Below are 9,013 nucleotides of genomic sequence, written 5' to 3' on the forward strand. Positions count from 1 at the left end.
ACTGCATGTGCCATCACTGGCTATTTATTTGTGTTGCCACATGGCCTAGGAGCCTGCAGGAATAATGGCTAAATACAGACCACAGTAGGCTGCTCCCTACCCCAAAGAGCCCAAACCTGGTCCTGGATTTGCTACAGGAGCTGTAGAACAGCTGAATAATTTTAAAAATAATTTCCATACTTGTTTCCCTTCTACCCTGATCTGATTTGGAGCGGTACATTCCCCAAAGGAAAGATTAAGGGGAATCAGCTCAGTCAATTTTCTTAAGGTACGAATCCCATCACACTGAGTCATTGTACAAATTCGGCACTGGCTGTTCAGATTCCAGCATCTCCCTTTGCCTACAGCACAGTCTGGTAATTATTACTGAATCATTTGAAATTATCCAGAATTTTGATGTGATTACTGTCAATGGCACTAGGTAATATGATTTCAATGAGCTAAATATTGATATGGTAATCCTTATCCTTACTTCTAACACCAAACAATTTAATGTTATCACCATGTGCTGATGAGATAATATATTCCAGTAGTGGCTTTTTATTAATATTTTATTGTTCCAAGTGGTGTTCAGATAAAACACCAATGTGAGTTACAGTATTTCATTAGCAGTGCTGTGCATCTGACTGAGAGGACATTTTTTGAAGACTTTTAAATGACTTCTCAAATCTATGTAATGATCTAAAAATCCATCTGATTGATCCCTGCCTAGAAGTGAGCACTTATGGGAAATATGAGAATACAGAATAATTTTTCAGTTGTTTGAGCGTGAAAATATTTCTAAGTAACTTAGTGCTGCTTAGATGTTTTTCTTTGTAACAGCTTGAAGGTCACTGCTTTTGAAAGATCAGTTGTCCAGGAAGTCTCCTTGGACAAAAAAGAAGAACAGTCAGTCATGCAAATTTTATTTTGTGAAGAGCTCCTTGGCAGAGAACAAGAGAGTCCCTGGTAACTGCCTCACTGTCTTTGGAAAAAGCAAGAATAAAGAGCAGGTTGTAGTGATGATCGGGAAGGTTCTTAGCAAGGACAGAAACTTGGTCTGAAGTGTTTGCTTCCCATAGTTATCCCAAGATGTTTGCTTGGGGTTTGAAGAGTGGCTCTGCCTGCAGTAAGAATGAGATTTGTCCGGAATAGTTCCCATTTCCCAAACTCTGTGTACATCTTTTGCTTCAGACTGCAACCTGCTCTCCCTACATTTCCTGGCAGGCCTGGATTTAATAGCCTTGTTACATTGTCTAGATTCCCTGCAGAGGTTTTGTACAGGCAATGTGCTGCCTTTGGGCAGCCATTCTATTCCAAAGGAAAGTGAACTCGAGCCAAAGAGAACCCTGGAAGTGATGGTTACACTGTCCCATGCACAAAGGAGGAGAGGAAAAAGAAATGGCTTTGCAGCAGTGGCAGCAAAATCCACCAAAAATCTAATATTGATTTTATGAACACACTTGATAGCTGGAGCTAATTTAATCCAAATTTTAACTTTCTGCAGTATTTTGGTATTTACTGACCTGAAAATCCCTCCTTTATCCCAATGCCTTCTAGCTGCTGTTCCAAGCAGCTTGTAAGGGGAGTGGGCCCTAACAAGCTGTGTTTTAGGATGACTTCCTCCAGTTTGCTTTCCCCTCTCCTCTCCTCAGGGTCAAAGATGCTCTTGGTGTGGGATGGATGCTGTTAGAGCTGTGCCATAAAGGCCCATATGTGAGCCTGGCACAGGGAAGTGCTGGCTGCATTCACTGTGCTGAGAAGCTGTGAGTAACCTGGGAGTAACATTCAATTATTCAAATCTTACCTAGTTCATTATGGGGTGAAGTCTATGGGTCCTAGTCAGCAGCATCAAGAAAAATTTTCAGCTCTTGGATTACTTAATCAGTTTTAAAACACCAATTTCATACTGAAATAATGTTTAGGCAAACAGTGAAGTTTCTATCTGTAAGAAAATTTATTTGGAGAAGAGCTTTAGCAGTGTGGTTGTTACTGAACTCTATGGTGTTCCTTCCCTTTTTGGCTTGGAGATTGCTGCCTTGGCAATTCCCACTGGCTCCTTACATGGCTTGGAAAGACCCTGGTCTCACAGACTGCTTCACCATAGACCCTACCTTGTCCTCCCATGAAATGGGCCCTCTGCTCCTGACCAGCTGAATGAACTGAAGTGGGATTCTGCAGGGACAAGCAGGAGGCCCCTGCCACGGTTTGGGACTGTAACACTGTGAAGCTCCTGTATTCCAGCACAGAAAGAGGGCAAGGAGATAAATGACTCCAGTGTTTGTTTGTTTTGCCTAAAGAAGGTTCTTTGTAAGCGTATTCCACATGAGGATTCTTCTATCCACGTAAATAGATCCCTTGTGTCTGAATTTAAGTCTCTGTATATTGTTCCTTGTGCAATGGCTTAGAAATACTTTGGAGGCATTATCTGAGAGCTTCTGTGGCTTCTCTCACATATTTCCCCTGCCTCCCTGCTCCTACACATCTATGCACACACAGTGAGAGATGCAGGGTCAGATTCTGATCAGACTTCTGCTCATTTCACACTTAGAAAACTCTCTTTTTGCGCTTTTTTATTTTCTGAGTTTCACCCATAAATCACTTTTGGACCCACTAGGTAGTTCTTTGTAAACACTAGCCCAACAAGAGCTGTGCTACTGAGAACCTCAGACTCCAGAAGGAGTGATAACTGGCCAAATTTGGAGCTGAGAGCCTTAAAACACAAGCACCAGCCCATCTGTGGCCAGTTTCCCTGCCTGGTGGGGTTGTTTTGTGAAGTTGTTACTACAGAATCAAAGCAGTGCCACTTACTCTTGACACTGTGGATTGCATTGCAGGGACAGCCCCACATATCACTTGCATCTGTCATAAGCAGGTTTCCCAGCTGGGTTACTTTCCATTTAAAGCTTTGACTGGTGGCATGGAGCAGGAAGAGAGAGGCCAGATGTTTCTCCTTGACCATTTTCTGATTGTCTCTCCCTCAAAAGTTAACTATTCCGTGGTTCCTTTGGCTTCCTATTTTTATCTAATGTCAGTGTTGGGAAGTCTTCAAGACTAAAATCTAAGAAAGCATTTTCTAGCTTTCCTAGCAGAACACATTTCAAAATGTGGCTGTGAGCTGCAACAGAATTAGGCTTTACACCAGAGAAAAAGGACACATGCTCCACTTATGAAAAAGAAAATTAATTAATCAAAATTACTGTTATAAAATGATCCATTTTTTTTAACAGGCAGGTAACAAGAGGTCCCTGCATGGACTGTGTGAGGGTGATTGATGTGAGGCAGTCTATCTGTGTGAGTCCTTTCTGTGGTATCAGGGGTTTTCAGTCAGAGACACAAATCATGCAGATGCTAAAAGTCTGGCAGTGCCGCTCTGCCTGCAGAGCCAATCAGTTATCCAGCCCCTTCAAAGCAATCAGGGATGTGCTCTGCAATTAGGCCCCTGGTACAGCTGTCAGTAATGAGCACTGGCTTGGTTCTTGAACTGTGAGTGTAAAATAATAGGTAAATTCCTCATGATGAGTAAATTGATGCTGTGGGCAGCAACATGAAGGATTGTTGTCCCTCATGAAATCCACTCCATCCAGTCTGTTGCCTTCTAGATCTACATTTATTTGCATCTTTGGCAAGGACACAGATTTCTTCCTTCTAGAAATTTAAGGGCCAAACTAGGAAGACATTTAAATATTTCTGAAATAAACGAAATGTAGTATATCAGGTAGGAATCCTTTAGATACATTTTGTAGCAATGCTGGGTGATAAATTACATTATGTCCAGAAGAACCCTCCAGAGGGTAATTCTCTTCCATACCCCTGCACAGTGAACCAGGCACAGCAGCTGCCAACCACCTGAACATTCAGCAAAACAGATTCAGTCAAGCACTGAGCACATGCTCTATGGGCTTTTCAAGGCAAACCCTTCAGTTTTGGTACTCTCCAACCCTCGTTCAGCTAACAGAAACCTCTAGGGCTCTTGTTTTCTGGGAGTTAATGGCTTTCAGTATGACTGCTATTAGCACAGGTCACAGCATTGCTAATAGAGTTTCCACTTGTTCCCTTGCCACGACTTCAGCTTCCACATGTGAAGATTTCTGTCTCAAGTCAGCAGTGGTGAGCCCTGAGTGGTTTGAAATCCTGTGGTGAGTGGTCTGGTGTGAGTGGCTGGGAGCACAGTTTGATAATACCCATGTGTGCATAAACTGGGCTGCAAACGTGTTGTTGGGGTTGAATGGTTTGTTCAGTGAAGAAGAAAAAACGAGAGAAGTTTGAAGAGCCCTGGAGAGTCTCCCTTGCCTTACTATGGTGATGCAGCACCTGCTTTGTTATCTGAGATTCCCACCTCCAAGGTGTTTTAGCCCTGGATCAAAGCCAGCGGCTGTCGCAGGAGCCCTTTGAAGCTTGTCCTGCTACAGGAAATGAAAAAAGAAAGGAGCTGCCAGTGCCTCGGCAGGGCTGAGCATGAGGTGCTGGCTTTCCACCAGCAACACTGGTTATTCTTCGTAGTATGACAACAGCCTGCTTGGCCTACCAGGGCTGGAGCCTTACCTTTTCTCAGGCAATTCCCAGGGGCAGGATTTTCAGCCAACCTGCACCCCACTGCTCCAAGGGGGTATAGAGGCTGTGTGAAAAGAAGTTGTGACAAGTCCTGTCATGGCAGAACTTCAGCTGTACAAATTCGGCTGGTGAGTGGGTGGGGGAGTGGATGGGGGTGGGGGGGTTTCCATTTGAAGTTTCATTTAATACTGACATTTGCCAGTTATTACTGTACAGTGGCATCTGAGCAAATTCGAATATTTTGCCATTCCACACCTGAAAAAATAACTACTGTAGTTCAGACCTTAGGGTAGTAAGTGTTGGCTGCTACCTACTTTTCAGTGGTAGTTCCTTATCTGCGTAAAGGCAGTACCATGAACCTCAATTAGTTAGTGCTTATACAGTGCTTTGAAAGTATAAGACACTATCTACCTTTTAAGTATTATAATGTTTCTGTAACATATTCTAACAAGTACATGCTTCAGTACACAGCTGTACACTCAGCGGTAGGCCAGAAATACTTCCTAAGGGAAATAATCTGGGAGTTTCTGCCCCCATGGCACAAGGAAATCAAGAAAAATCTTACCAGTTTTAAGTTTATAGCATGTGTACCTTCAGAGCATGGATAGCCCAGCTAAGAAAAACAGAGTACAAATAGCTGCCAAATAAAACAATATTTGGTGTAGTGCAAAACCTCTGCACAATCCGATCACAATGTGAGCAGGGCTGGAGGCAGATGGAGAAGGTATAGCATCATTGATTTCCAATTATTTCCTCCAATGTCCAGCCCAGGAGCTCCTAGTTGCTAGGAGTGTGCTGTGCAGTGCTATAGAAGTTCTTTTATTTTGATGCATTGGAGACAAGGATGAATCTGACTTCCTCATTTTGCTCTTCAGCCAATGCTGCCAGCGGTGAATTAAATACCTTGCTAAATTAACAAGTCATAACGTTTTTGCGCTCGGGCCAGGGAGCTGTTGCTCTGTGCTTTGCACGCAAGCATGGCAGATATGTTATCCTGGGGATAGAGTGACAGCTCCAAAGGCTGCAGTGAAACACAATCTGGATCGGACACAGGGCAGCCAGTTGGGCCATCTGCGGGAAGGAGCACCCAAAAAGGTAACTGGCTCAGGTGGGTAATCCCCAGCAGCCTCAAAAACTCAAAGCACCCAGCCTGGTTGGCTATGGGAGCTTACATCTGGCAAATTTGAGAGTTGTGACTGTGGCACTGACGTTTTACAGTGATGGGAAGTGGTTAGGAATATGGATATTTAGTTTCTGTGGTTTGTCCACTTTAGTCCTGGCTCTTTCCCTGGCTCATCAGATCAGCGTGGGGTGTGGATTAGCCAGAGCTATCATGGAACACGGCTCTCTGGCGTGTTCCTTGCACGTGGCTCTGCAGACCTCACTGCTGAAAGGGTGCCCTGGCCATGCAGAACCAGCCCTTTGGTGTCTCTCTGTCTCCGAAATCAGCAGAAAAATGACCCTGTGAGAGGGATCTGAGGGCACAGCAGCAGTTCAGACAAGTTGGGGGGATAGGACGTGGGTAGGACTGCAGGGCTGGGATAGGGGTCTAGTTAGTGACACCCCTGCCAAGCTCTTGGCTTGCTTCAGCTGTAATCCCACACTCACTCGTGCCACTGGCTCCTGCCCAGTCTTCACCCTGTCTAGGGTTATCCATGCCTCACACCTCGGCTCCCACTGCCATCCCAGAGACAACAAGGATTGATGGGTGAACCACTTACCAGCTGGCCCTGGGGGATGGATGGGTGAACCACTGACCAGCTGGCCCCAGAACATGGGCTCACAGAGCTGCAGAGAGGCCATGTGCAGCCACAGAGGGTCTGCAGAGCAGCAGACCATCTTTTAGGAGTTAATAATAGCTTTAAAAGAACAAATAAGTCTCAGAACTAAATGCTTGGTGCCACCTGCAGAAATAAAAGGAGAACTACTTATGCCTGTTTGCTGCTTTTCTGACAAAGAGCTCAGTTCCAGAGAGAAGTGGTACAAGCACAAAGCTGTCCTCTACATTCAGATTTCATCCTGCTTTCATGGCACTATTCTCCTTAAAAGCCTCTGATGCAGTCCAGCCCTTCAGAAATCGTCCACTTGAACACACTGCAGAGTTGAACACGGGAAATGAAATAAGATGCAAGCCTGTGTGTAGTGACAAAATGTAGGATACAGCACAGAAGGATGCTATGTAATATCTGATCTGGAATTTGGCTCCGGTGGGCTGTAGCAGATGGAATAAATCAGGAGTTATGAATACTTCATGTGAGGTAGAGTGTGTCGACTGCAGACTTGGTTAAAGCTGGTGGTTTACTTACCACTGGGATCTTGGAAACTGAATAAAAAGACCAATTACCACCTATTTCTGTAATGAGAGGTGAGGGTGGATGTTTCTCCTTGGTTTCCCAGCCAAAACAATGGGCTGCGTGTCAAAGCTTGTGCTTGCAAAGGCAGAGGGTAGAGGATTTGGGTGGTTTTTGTGTCAGTGAGAAAAGGAGTCATCTAAGGGACTCCTGAAATAACAGGAGGAGAGACTTGGGTTTAATGACCTTGGTTTGGAAACAGTGAATAGGGCTTGGTGCTCTTCTGTGTTCAAGGAAACTAGGTTCTGTATCGTTGACTTTTTTCCAGCCTCTCTTCCCAACGGGAACAATCTAGTGAGGCCCTGGTTAATACCTGCTGTAAATCAGCTGAACATACACATTTCTGACTTGAGCAGTGTCCCCTCCCCTTCAATTACCACTCCTCATGTGCAAACATTAAAGCAAAACTCAATTAGAAGTGAGCTAGAAGAGTACAATTAAAAGCTTGCTTCAGGTCCCAAATGCCCTGAGCAGAGCAGATAGGACATTCTGAGGGGCTGCAAAAGTACATCCTTTCAGCAGGAGCCAGATGCAGGTTTGGATTTAAGCATCTCCTGGGCCCCAAGAATTCCAGCCACATTTTTGGTCAAGGCTTGTCCCTGCCCAGAGCAGTGACAGGCTGGATGGGGTGCTCCTGGCAGAGAGGCTTCCTTGACCATTCCTGAGGATGAGTTAGACCCAGGACTCACACAAGGGGGGATTCTGGCAGCGTGGATGGTGATGGCATAAATGCCACTGGCTGTCAGGTGTGGCTTGTCTTCTTTCAGAAAGGACATTTTATGGGATGTGTTGGGAAGTCTCATATTGAAGCCTTATTCTCCATAGTCTGAGCAAGGTCCTTGCCCTGAAATGGGACAGGGACACTTTTTCCTCAAAGCAATGCTACTGCAGCTGGTAAATCCCAAACTCTTCCTTTAGCTAAAACCAAGGCGCTTTTTTTTTTTTCTTTCCTGAAATGATCTTGGTTGGCACAGCACATCTTGTTCCACTGAGTTACAAGGTTTGGGCTTTCACATACTGGAATTTTGGTATCTCTTTACAGCAAAAAATAAACTCATATTAGGACAGTTCTAGGTGATAGTTAATGTAAACTAGTGTGGAAGAATGTATTGAAAACCAGTATATACTATATCTATATGTATGTGTATAGATTTTGGATTGGATATTAGGAAAATTTTTTTCACAGAAAGGGTGGTCAAACACCGGAATGGGCTGCCCAGGGCACTGGTGGAAGCACCATCCCTGGAGTTCTTTAAAAAATGTGTGAATGTGGCACTTGGAGACATGGATTAGTGATGAACTTGGCAGTGCAAGGCTAACAGTTGGACTCAGAGGTCTTTTCTAACCTTAACAATTCCAACCTCTATGATTCTCTGATACCCTCCAGGCATCTGGTGAGAATGAAAAGGTAGCTGTCATAGGTTAGCAAGCATAGTCCTGGAAGGGATGTCCTTGCTAAGGGGTGCTTACAGCTTCCTCTGGGACCTGATAGAACCTATCAGCTGGCCAGTTTGAATATGGACAATTCTTTAAGCCACTTAAAGTTGTGACCACCTCTGTGATCCACATTTAAGAATAGGCAAACTCCCCCTCCAAGCTCTCTCTCGTTTCCGGCGCTGGGACAGGTGGCTGCGGGCCCCGTGTGGGGGCCAGCGGGCCCGGCCCAGGCCCTGCTTGGGCCAGGCCGGGCCGGGCCACGGCCATCCTGGAGCCGATGGGCCCTGTTCCAGCCATGGAACCCCCCCACTGCCTTGCCGTGGGCAGCCGGAGCGGCTCGGCTCTCCCCCCTCTCCACTTCGATAAGAAAAATTCAACATCCCAGCTGCAAAGCTGCAAGGCCGAGGTGAGATTAACCCTTTTTATTGCTGTGAAGAGCTGAAAACCTGAGGGAAGAGAGAGAGGAGGTGCTTAAAGCTGAAATTCTGTTGTGAAGCTATGATATATCAGAGTATCCCGTTGTAATTTCATGAAGATATGGGGGGTGGAGTGTTCAACTCGTAAGCAAAAGCACCTGCGCTGAGATAGGCAGATGCTGACGCAGCTGTAATTTCATGAGAAGTTTGGACAGGGAGAGATGGACCAGATGAGGACTTTTGCTCCAAACGGGAAAGGAGAAAACCTCAGTCCCT

Source organism: Corvus kubaryi, unplaced genomic scaffold (assembly GCF_017639235.1).
Source record: "Corvus kubaryi isolate FWS band 111438036 unplaced genomic scaffold, C.kubaryi_AGA036_p1.0 37322, whole genome shotgun sequence".
Taxonomy (NCBI): Eukaryota; Metazoa; Chordata; class Aves; order Passeriformes; family Corvidae; genus Corvus; species Corvus kubaryi.